General features: G+C 50.3%; 1 protein-coding gene across 5 annotated transcripts in view; it reads right to left on the bottom strand.

The window, feature by feature from the left end:
* Positions 1-11378, bottom strand: part of TPST1 (tyrosylprotein sulfotransferase 1) — a 33848-nt gene extending 22470 nt beyond the window's left edge. For 4 of the 5 annotated variants that reach the window (XR_006015689.1, XR_006015691.1, XM_042026085.1 and 1 more), the window contains exon 1: positions 8544-11378. The gene's annotated coding sequence lies outside the window, so the exon portion shown is untranslated. Of the gene's footprint in view, positions 1-1878; positions 1890-8543 lie in introns of those variants that run through there. The other variant, XR_006015690.1, reaches the window with a different exon arrangement.
* Positions 11379-11713: the final 335 nt, after the last annotated feature.

Below are 11713 nucleotides of genomic sequence, written 5' to 3'. Positions count from 1 at the left end.
GCTGCTGCTGCTGCTGCCGCCGCGCCGGGCTGGAGCCGCGCAGCAGCGGCACCGCCGCCCCTCCGCCGCCGCGGCTCCGCTCGGGCACCATCGCAGTGGATAGGGAGCGGGATAAGGAATGGGAATGGGAATGGGAATGGGAACGGCACCGGGAGCGGCACCGGGAGCGGCACCGGGAGCGGCCGCCACCTCCCCTCAGCCGCGCGGCTGCGGCTGCCATGGAAATCACAACCACGCCCGGAGTGGTCGCGGGCCTCGATGTGTCGCGGGCCGCGGTTGGGCCGCCGCCGATGATTGACAGCCGGAGGGGGCGCGGCCGCGGCCGTGTCCCCGCCCCGCCCCGCCCATCTGGCGCGCACAGCTGGCGGCGGGCGGGGCGCGCGCGCGCGCACATCTGGGCGGCGGCGCCGCGCGAGCGTCTGGAGGGGGGACCCCACGTGCGCCAGCGTCTGGCCAGATGTGCCAGGCAGATGGTGGCGGCCGGGAGCTCACGCCGCGATATCGCCCGCTTTGTTAACCGAAAATGATTCTTATTCTTGAATATTTTACAGAGAAAGCTCTGTCCCGAATTCTGCTCCCCGGGTCGGCTTTCAGAGGTGAAACCACCCAAAACGCACAGCCCCGCTGAACTGGGCGAGCAGCTGAAGTGCAGCGCTCCAGCTGCCCCATAAATTGAGAGAAACTCGGAATACTTTCAGAGGCACGAGGTGCTGACAGCCTGGCTCAGGGCTCAGGTGTCCCCTGGGGTCACACACCTGTTCTGCAGCAGACGGGAAGCGCCAGCCATGTGCCCACCACGTGTGCAACTGGGAAAACATCTGGAGCAGCGTCAGGCTGGAGCACGAGCCGGAGCCTGCGCCAGCTGCTGGCACAAATCCCAACTCTCTGACCCACAGCTGGGTGGAGCAGCCAGGAAAGGAGTGAGGGTGACTTGCATCAGCTCTGTGCCCCTGGAGGTGCAGCTTTATAAGGAAATCCACATCTTTAGATGAACTCACCTCTTAAAAAGCGTGGCCTAAGGCCATCCTGACCCCTTCATTCCCAGTGCTCCTGTGGAAAGCCAGGTTTAGTTCCTCAAGAGCAGGAAAACAGGTTGAGTTGGACTTGGTAACGTTAACAGAGTGACAGGCTGGGCTAAAGCTAAATCCAACTGAAAACACATTTCTTCTTCACAAACAGAAGCCCAGATGCAGATGAACAGCCTGCAGAAATGTCAGTGCTGCTGCAGGGTCATATCAAAGGGAACAATCCCGTGGGACATTCCCTCGATTTGTGTTGCCTGCCAAATGGGGGGGCGGGAGGGGCAGGAATCAGCCAAAGGGATTTAACACCCCAAAATTCCATCTGGGAAAAGCCACAGTGAGAGTGGAGAAGCATCTCTGTCCAGAGGTGAATGTGGCTAAGAAAATCAGTATCTGCCATGCAAGCAGGTACCTGTCTTGATGACAGGGATAATTATTTTCATTCTCTGAAAACCTCTGCCCTGGAAGGACTGAATTTCCAAAGTACCCAACACCTGTAACGCCTTTAAATGTGCTCAGAGAGCTGCTGGGAGCACAGAGAAACCCACAACTCCTTTCAAAGGTGGCAAAATCCCTTTCAAATTCCTTTTCCCTGACAGCTATTGATGAGGAATAAACGTCCTTTGCTCCCAAATGCAGACGGATTTGAAGCAACGATTTCAAGATGAAACAATCCCTCTCCCGTTTCCAGTAAGTTTGCCTCAATCCATTAAGCAGCACTTTTCAGATGGCTTTATTGGTTTTTCTTTTATGGCTTTCACTGTGACTCACACAGATTGCCCCTTTTAAAGCCTTCCAATCAAACAGTGCCTCCGGGAGGGGGAAATGCTTGTTCTCCAAGGGAAAAGGGGGAAACCAGCGCTGCTGGATGGAGCAGACGGAAATGCTGGATGCAGAGGGTGCCCCACGCTGAGCTCTGCTTTAATCAATGCTCACCCGGCAGCCACAGATCAAATAACCCAGCAAATATTGCACAAATATTGCACCAAGGGATGGCTGGGTGCAGACAGAGCTCGGCTGGAGGATAAACACCCCGAGAAGGGGCAGCATGAACGGCTCAGCTGTGACATTTGCATTGGCCTGTCCCTGTTTTGTTCCAGGAAGTTGGGAATGATTCCCCCTCGAAGCACGGGATGAAGGATGAGCCCGGGAGCAAAGGTGCAGCTCAGGGGGAGCGGGACAGTGCTGCAGGGTCACAATCTGGGGTTTGCTGAGCTCTAAGAGGAGCAGGAGTAGTTGCTGGTGGCTGTTTTTCCCTGTTTTTCCCTGATCACTGTCATGGCTTATGGTTGTTCCCATGCTCTCAGTTCCAGCTGTGTCAGCCACAACATCACCCAGACTTTTCCTCCACATGGCAGAGAGCAGCTGGCCATCACTGCCTGGTGCAGGGCAGTGCAGGAGCCAGGCACACCCTGCACAGCCTCGGGCAGCTCAGACTGTCCCAGCTCCAGCAGCACGGACAGATTTTGCTGCCTGGCACCCACCCAGGGCCCTCCCGGGGAGCAGCATCTCTGCTGCCACATCCCACGAGCTGCTGAGCCAGCGTGGGAGCCAGCAAAAGCCCCAGCACTGCTGCCCTGACCTCTGCTAGCTGGACTCTGGCACATTCACAGGCCAAAAGGAGGCTTTTTTTCCTTCCCTGGACTTCCCAATCCAACGCTTTTCCTGCCACCAGCTCCACTCCAAGAGTATTCTTGAATTCAAGTCCGGTGTGATATTGAAAAGCTTGCTGCTCCAGATAGCCTGGCCCTTATCCAGGAGCGATTTACCTTCATTCCACCTCCCAATCCTAAGAATGCAAAGAATTTCCCCCTGGCTCTGTCCAGCTCGTTCCAGCAGCCCGGAGCAGGGGGAGCTGCGCTTGCCGGCTGAGGCAAGTTCTTGCCAGAACTGTTAAATACGATTCTTTTTCCTCGAATGCCTCAGCAGCAATTGCACAACTCCATTTTCTGTCTCACACGGGAAGGATCTCATCTCTCCCTCATGGAGAAGCAGCTGGAGGAGGTTTGGTGCTTGTGGTTTTCACACCTAAAGTCACTAAAGGGAGTTTGGAAAGGCAGGGAAGGGTGGGGGGCTCAAAAAATTTCCCTGTTACCTCGGTTGTAGAAGTCTGGAGCTTTCACAGAAGGAATTGAAGGGATGAAGGGATTTGGAGGATGCTGATATGATAAAGCACACCCAAAGCAGCACGGTAGGATTTCAGCTCATCCTGTGGAAATTCATTTGGCCTTTGGGTAGAATTCCAAAATCCCAAGCCCCGTGTGCCCTGTGCTGGGCATCCTTCCCTCTCCCTGCAGCCCTAAGAGCTTCCCTGGCTCTGTGTCAGGGATGTGTGAGTCAATCCTGTTATCTGGGCATTTATGGATGGCAACAAAACCTCGGGAAGAAGGATGAGCTTGGCACCTTCCTGCCAAAGGAAACTGCCAATTATTCCATCAGCACAGCCTTCAAGCCCTCAGTGGTGCCTTGGAGGATCCCAGGGCAGCATCCCTTTCCACATCCCAGCATCTTGAGATGCCCTTGGGCTGAGGGTGATCCCAGACCCCCGAAGCAGGGACAGGGAATGGGAATAACCCACTCCTGGCTGCAGGATGGGGAACGACAGGGCAGCCAGCACCCAGCAGCACAGATGGATCCTAGCAGTGCCTGCAAGGGCAGGCTGAGCCAAAAAAACCCAGCCTGGACATTCAGGGAAGATTTAACAATTCCCAGAGGAGGAGAAAATCCAAGGACTGTGTCCACAAGCTTTAGGGTTTAGGGAAAACAACCCCACAAGACGTTCAGCTGATGATATTTTGCTGCATCCCCTCGCAGCAGGAGAATCAGATGTTCCTGCACCCACATCACGCCCTGAGCCTCACCCAGATGATTTTAGGAGCAGAGCAAACCTGTCAGCCACAAACCCAGCCAGGACATTAGTTAACTTGGAAGGACGTTCACGTCTGGCTCAGCTTTTCCCAGAGGAACACTCATTTTTATTGCTTTTCCCTGCTACTGATATTTTTCTGGCCCTCGTGCTGATGGCAGTGCCCGTGCAGAGCCTGCCCTTGGCAGGGCAAGGTTTGTTCAAAGCCACCCAGAGCGAGCCATGGGAATCCCTGTGGGAGCAGAACTGCCATTCCCAGAGTTTTCCTGCAAAATCCCTCAGCTGCCAGCGCAGAGATCCCCCAGAACTGCAGGCACAGCATCACCCTCGTGCAAACCTGACAGCATCTCCACCTCCAGCTTTTCCCTGGATTTCCTGGCAGGGATCCCTGGCTCCTGCAGGGTTTGGACTCATCCTGCTCCATATCACCAAGCAGGGTTTTCCTGCTGCAAGCACCATTTCAGGAGGATTTCAACTGAGGTTATCCAAGTCAGGAGAACATGGACTTTATTTTTACAACCTGACCTTTGCCTGCTTGCGGCTCAGAGAGGATCAAGGTGATTTTTACTCCGACCCCAAAAAGCACCATTTTCTGATAAACAGCTCCGTATTCCCCACCTCTGCCTGATCCCTGCTGGTTTTGTAGATGGAACAGCTGAGAATTGACCTTGCCACGTGTCTGGAGAAATAATTACGGGAGTAGGAACATCTCCACACAGCCCTGCTCTTGCAGGCGAGGTGTTTTAGGCATCACACGGATTTATTTCACAGGAGGACTTTTCCCCCCAGCTGCAGGAGCCCCTGGAGGTGCAGATCGCTGGGTTTTTCCAGCTGGTTGGCAGTCCAAAAAACACAGAAGGAGCTGTTTTTCCAGCCATAGGCATCTCCCCATGTCCTTGGCTTGCAGACAGCTGCTGATGTGGCACGAGGACGTGTGCAGGAGCGGAGCTCATCTCCGGCACGGGGACATCCCAGAACAGCCCATTGCCTAATTCCTTCCCCTTCTTTACGTTTTCCTGAAAAAAAAACCAACCTAAAAAAGCCCCAAATCAGTATCAGAGAGACTGGCTAAGCTGGAGTTTTTATGAAGTCTCCTGCTGAAGGCTTTGAGTGGTGAGCGATGCTCTCGGCTGACCTTTAAGAGAAGAGGGATAAGATACTTCTTATTTCTTGTCTTATTTCTTATTTCTTGAGGTTAAAATGGCTGAAAATTCCCAGTGATTGGCAGGATCAAGGCCTGAGTTTGTAAAGCTTTAGCACATTGGCCTCTTAATGAGGTAAACATCCATGAGCTCGTTTATAAAGAGATCACCAAGGAATGATCTCGCCTGTGCCTGGAAAACGGCACAAGGAAGTGACAGCACCTCACAACCCCCAGCATCTAAAAAATAAAATAAAAAACCCCCACTGCCAAAGACACAGGATCAAAGCTCTGAAGGGAGACCATCAGTGCTGCTGATGGGGTGGTGCAGCCCTTTTCTGTGAGGTTCTTCTGAGGGGAGTTAAAATTCGCACAATTAAAGATGAGACAAGGCAGAATTTCAATCCTATCCCCACTGTGGTTCCTTGTTCCAGATGGATTTTCATCAATCCGTGCCTCCTGCAGGGCTGAGCTCGATTTGCCAGCTACAAGGAACTGAATTAAACTCAAATTCTCCCTCCACAGGGGCTGCCAGGGACCTGTCACAAAGCCTCAGTTCAGGCACTGGAGTTTGGGGGCAGATGAGGAGGGTGCTGTGATTCCCTAAAAAAATAACAAAATCCCACAGCTTTTGGGGACAGGCTCATTTGGTGGATCCAAGACCCCATCCTGGCAGGGTTTTCCCAGTTTGCAGTGGATGAACAGCTCAGCCCAGGATGCTGCTTGGAAAACTCTGGTTTGGATGCATTTTTGTAATTCCCAAGTTGGTACCTTCAGGTTTCGAGTGAAAGGGGTGAAGCCCCCAGGCCAAAATCTGGGAGAAGCTGGAGAGTGGTGCCTTTTCCAGAGCTCTTGTTTGGATTCCACTGATCATTTATTTTCCCTTTTGGGGGAAAATTTGGGGGGAAAATTCCCTTTGCGGCCTTTTGGAACATGACCCGAGCATTTAATGCTTCCCCTGAGCTGCTGCTGGGTTTGCTCCAGGGAGGGACAGCCCTCACCCTCACTGAAACCTCAGGAAGCACCTCAGTTTGGGAATGGTGAGATCCAAGGGGAGAAACCTTCACTCTCAAAAAAAAAAAAAAAACAAACAAACAAAAAACCAACAAAAACCTCTTAAGTAATTCGTATTAATTCATTGAAGATAAAATACAAATCCAGACCTCTTTCCTCCCCATCCCCAACCACTGGATAACGTCTCCCTCAACCAAAAAACAGATGTCAAATTAAAAAAGCACCACAGAGAAGGATAAAATGCACCAAAGAAATAATCTGTTGAAGCTCTGCCCCTTTATGCAAAGAAAGAAATCCCTTTTTTTCCTTAAGAAACCCAAAATTGCCCCAGCAGAGGTAAATAATGAATTTACCCTCCTGAAAGAGCACTTTTAAATCAAAACATGAGAGCAGCAATTCTCCAGAGGAGGGAAAAAGCACAGAAATGGCAAAATCAGGAATTGCTCAGCCCATCCCAGTTCTAACACCTTCTCCAGCATTTCCAAATATCCCCACACAAGCAGATATTTACAGTTCATTCCCTTTGACCTATTCCCATGGGAACCTGCTGGATTTGGTTGCTGAATCCCCCGTTATTAAATTCTGCCCATTCCCTTGCATTCAGTCTTTACAGGAATATTCAATTTCTTGTTTTCCTAAGGAAGAAAATCAGACTTTCCCTGCCAGAATTGGCCCAGAAAGGGCAGAACTCCCCAGCCAACAACTGCTGATGCTCATAAAGGCACATAAAAACCTTTCTGCACTCCTGTAGCCAGCAAGGAGCTTTTGCCCTTAGATCAGAGCTTTGGATTCCAACTAGTTTTGGTTCCTTTGGGCACAAATCCCTGCCTTGCCCTTCAGGCTGCCTCTGGCTAACCTGGGATGGATGGAAATCAGTTGGATTTAGTGTTTTGGGGTTTTTTTTTGTGGATGCATCCAGCAAGGACAACACCACCAAACCACGGGGGATCTGGGCGTGCCACCCCAAACCAGCCCTGTCCTCTTTATCTGTGCAAGGACGTGAGAGACTCATCCTGCTTTGCCTAAAATACATTTTCATATCCATAATATCCAGATAAAATGCTCTGGAAGAGGCTCCCCGGGGAAGGGAGCTCCTCAGAGTTCAAGGAGCATCTGGCTGATGCTCTTAGTGATGTGGTTTAGCTTTAGGTAGGGGTGAGGAGCAGGGAATAGGACTTGGTGATCCTTAGGGACCCCTTTAAACTTGATCTATTCCATGATTCTATATCCTATTCTATAAGCACTCACACACATAAAAATAGATACAGATATAAAAATAAAAATAGAAATAGAAATTTCTGCCCCAGCCTGTGGTTGGGGCCCACTCAGCCTCCCTCACTCCCTTCCTCAACAGGACATGAAAGAAGAGAAACTGAAAACAAAGCTCAGGGGTCAAGAGAAAAACTCAGGAGCCACCAAACTGTGGCTGGAGGAGGAGCAGGCACAGCCCCTCCACGCCCTGCCCTGCAATTAAAACTCCCAAATTGTCCCAAAAGCACCTTTTGGAGCCTCGGCCAGGACCCAGCTCCTGCAGTGAGTAAGGAAATGTGAGTGTGGGATCAACCCTCACGAATGCATTTGGGGAGCCCTGCCAGTGCCTGCATCTGATTTCTTGCCTCGACTCCAGCCAGCTTTAATGCAACATCAGCCTGGAAGCTGTAAAACACGAGACAGACAATGTAAACCAATGCAACCAGCAGGACTTAACAGGAAACAGGCTGTGCTCGTCGTTTTGTGGATGGGAGAGCAGCTGGCCGAGGTAGGGATGATTCCATCCAAAACTCCTCACACCCATCTGCTGATATGCAAGGAGGAAAAAAAAGGGGGCTGAAGGCTGATTTCATGGGGGAGTTGGTGCAAATCATCTGTTTGCGGCTTCAAATGGGACAAAAGGCAGAAAAGTCACAAAAAGAGACAGAGAAAATATTATTAAACTAAAAGCCTGGTGAAAAAAGAGTAGCAGGGGGAATGTGATGCCAGGAGATGTTGGGATTTCCTGCTTTTCTAAGGATTGGCAGTGGCATCAGGGCAGGAATAAATGTCTGTGCCCTGGAGCTGGAAATAGCTGCACTTAACACCTCTTTGGGGGATTTGAAGGCTGGCAGAAAGCTCCTGGAGGAATTTTCTCCTCCCAACCATGGCCAGTGCTGAGCACCCGGAACATGGATCCTGTGAGGCTCCAAATATCAGGGATAAAGCCAAAACCTGCTGGGGAGAAGGCTGGGAGCCAAGGACAGGACCTGAGATAGTCATTGGGGTCAGCTCAGCTGATATAATCCCTAAATCCACTAAAATCCATCGCCATCCCTTTCCCCACCTTTCTACTCCCACTGCAAGGCCCCAGCAGCAGCGCCTGCTCCATGGAAACCCCACGGGATAACGTTGCTGAACACCCTCACAGCTTCCCAAAATGCAGCCCCACGTGGGCTTCCACTTCCATGAATCCCACCCAGCTCCTGGAAGAGCACCCCAGTCCCCCCAAAATCTGACCCCAACTCACAGCTCTGCTGGATTTCATCGTTTTAGGCTCCACCAGGCAATTCTGGGCAGATGCCGCCCTTGCCACGGCATGCACTGACCCCACAGGGATCAGCAGTGCTTGGAGAAGGGCTCAGCCTGATTTCCAGCAGCTCAGGAGGATCTCTGCCCAAGCAGAGGCAGCTCAGGACACGCATGGGGACTTTGGTGATCTCTTCCCACCAGCTGCTTTTTCTTCCCCACCCGCTTTTATAGGATCCTGCTGGCTCCCATTGGCTCGGGACACCCTTTTTATAGCAACCACTCTGCTCCATTTCAATTGCATTAAATAATTCCTCAGCTCATTGTCCTGCAGAGATTAGTTACACATAAGCATATTTGAATGATTAACTCCTGGGCTCTGCTGAGGCCCTGGCAAAAAAAAAAACCTTCGAATTTTTTTCAAAAGGCTCCTTCCGACTCTCCCTGCCTCACCACTGCTCCCAAAATATTATGGTTTTCCTTGGAGCCTCTGCTCCTGGCCTGCTCCAACCAGCTCAGCTGGCACTGGAGGGAAGATTTCAGCTCCAGAGCAGTGGAAAAGGCTGGGAAAAGCTCAAAACCCAAAGAGGAAGAAGCAGCCTTTGAAGGTTGAATGCTGAAGAAGCAGCATTTGGAGTCAGTCACAGGTTTTGGGGTGAAAACCTGCACATTCCATCTCATCCCACCAAACCTGGTGGTTTCCAAGGGTGACAATCCCAGCAAACAGGGATGGGTTACACATGGATACCCTCCAGCAGCTTTTGGGAGCATGAGGAGGATTTGGGGCCACTTCCAGTGGCTTAAGCCACCGTGGCTTCAGCTGCTGGGGTCTCACCTGAGGTGGTGACACAGGCCAAGGGGTCCTGTCCCACTTGGAGCAGGCCACGGGGATGGGAAAGAGGCAAATTCCTGCTGAGGCCACGCGTGGGGCCAGGATGCTGCAGAGGAAAAGGGACAATGTTTAAATTGGCCTGGATTAGCCCATTTCCATCCCCAGCGTGGGCAGTGGGAAGCAGCAGCTTTTGGGGAGGTTTCTGGGTGATGAAGGAGCAAACCTGCTGGGAGGAAGAGCTGGATCCCATCAGGTTTTGTGTGGGTGTTTCCAGTCCTTCCTTTTCCCTCCCTCCTGGCTGCTGCACCCCCGAGCCAGGGCTTTGTGTAAGGAAATCCAGGAACAGCACAAAAGGGAAAATGCAGATGGGTTTGAAGAGTATTAAAAAACCAGCAAATCATAGAGGGGATGGAAATTTAACACTGCAGCTGGTGAGGCTGGTGTGGAGCTGCCTGGGATGGGGAATAAACGCCAGGAAGGTGAGTGCTATCCCACTTTTCCCATGGGATAAGGGATACCAGGTGCCCAGTGAATGGTGTGAGCGATTTCCACGTCTAACTTCGGTGCTGTTTGAAGACAATCTGCTTCTAAAAAGACCCCAAAGCTCCAAATTCTGTGGGTTTGCCTTTCCTCCCTCAGCCTGCTCACCTTTAGCTAAGGAACACCCACACAAACACAAACCTCATTAATTTTGCTCCCTGCTCATCCCATTCTGCACTCAGTGGTGGGCACAGGCTCACACACAGCCCTGAGCTCCACCAAAGCTGCTCCTGGATCTTCCCCAAAATTCCCTGTGTTATCTGGTTCCATGCCCCTTGCCCAGCACCAGAGCACAGGCAGGTAGGAGCAGCAGCTCCTTCTCCTCCCATAAAACAAAGCTTCTTCTAATAAAACTTCCCCAGCAGGGTCTGCTAAACTCAAGAAATTTGGATTTATGGGAAGAGAAAGTCCAGGTGTTTTGAAGCATCAGATCAGGAATTCTGGCAGCTCCTTCCCCTTTCTCAGCACAAAAGCAGAGCCAAACACAGACAACAGAGAAAAAACATGAGGGAGAGATAAGGAATGAGAAAATTAAAAGTAATATCCACTTCTTAAATATTCAGTTTCTTCTCAGAGCACACATTTACCTTTCTTGCACCCAAAGAGCCACTCGGTGCCACCTTCTTTGTTCCACAAGAATAATTCGGAGGGTCCATCTCCTGTTAATTGTTAATTAAGGATACAAAAAGCAGCCCTGGGAGACTGGCAGATCGTCGGTGCGATACTCAGGACCCTGGGAAATGGTGCCACATCAGCAAGGCAATATTTGCACTCCATAAATCATTTCTGATCTGGGGGTTCTGACATAGAAAAGATCAAACAACACAACTCAAACCTGTCCTCAGAGCAAATCCTCACCTGAATTTACAGGCAGCAGGTTTACAATTCATTTCTTGATGTGGTGCACATGCCACAAGCCCAGAGCCTTTCAAATTGTTGTCAAAATGTTGTTCAGCATTGGATTTTTAGGGGAATTATTGTTTACAAGCCATCCATGCCGTTGCACAGGGCTAACAGCTGTTAACATCTGGAACTGATACTGATAAAAAGGTTCAATCCAGCAAGTGAGGGAGTTCTTGCATCCACAATACCCCCACAACAACAGAGATGCTGGCAAAAATCCATCCCAGCAACAAACCAATTCCCAAGATGGAACATCCAACTTCAGGGCTCTGTTGAGTTGTTCTTGTTGGCTACAGATATTTACAGTCTGGTTCCATCTGCTTTTTATATGCTCAGAACAAATTTCAATAACTTCATTTCAGGAAAGGGCAGATCAAAATGGAAACACTTGCAGCCCAAGGCTGCAGCCTGGCAAACAACATCAGTGGCTGCTGTGAATAAAAATGCTAATTTTCAAATTAATTGCATGTCTTTCCATGCTATGATCCACTGATCTCTCTTGTTTCCTTTCCCATTCACAGAGAAAAATATATATATTGATGTATCACAAAACCATCAAGGACTTCCCCCTCCAACACTAAACAAACCCAGTCTAAATGTACTTTTAGTCTCCAGCCTTGGAAGGCATTTAATGTAAGATAAATGATTTTTAAATATATTTTTCCAATAGTTTTCTTTCCACGCATCAAAGAAGCTTAAACACCATGAAAATGAGTGTGACAAATCCCCCAGACACTGGAATTTATCAGTCCCTTTCATACACCACACAACTAAAGCTCAGAAAGCATAAACTCTTTGCATAAAAACATAAAATAAACCCATGACAGAGCTGAGGAGGGAGGGAAAAGTCAGATATTCTGACTTCATCTTGCCTGTAAGTCACGAAACTCCCAGGA

Source organism: Corvus kubaryi, unplaced genomic scaffold (genome assembly GCF_017639235.1).
Source record: "Corvus kubaryi isolate FWS band 111438036 unplaced genomic scaffold, C.kubaryi_AGA036_p1.0 37284, whole genome shotgun sequence".
NCBI classification, from domain to species: Eukaryota; Metazoa; Chordata; class Aves; order Passeriformes; family Corvidae; genus Corvus; species Corvus kubaryi.
Note: the sequence above shows the minus strand (reverse complement) of the source record. Positions and strands in the feature narration are given on the sequence as shown.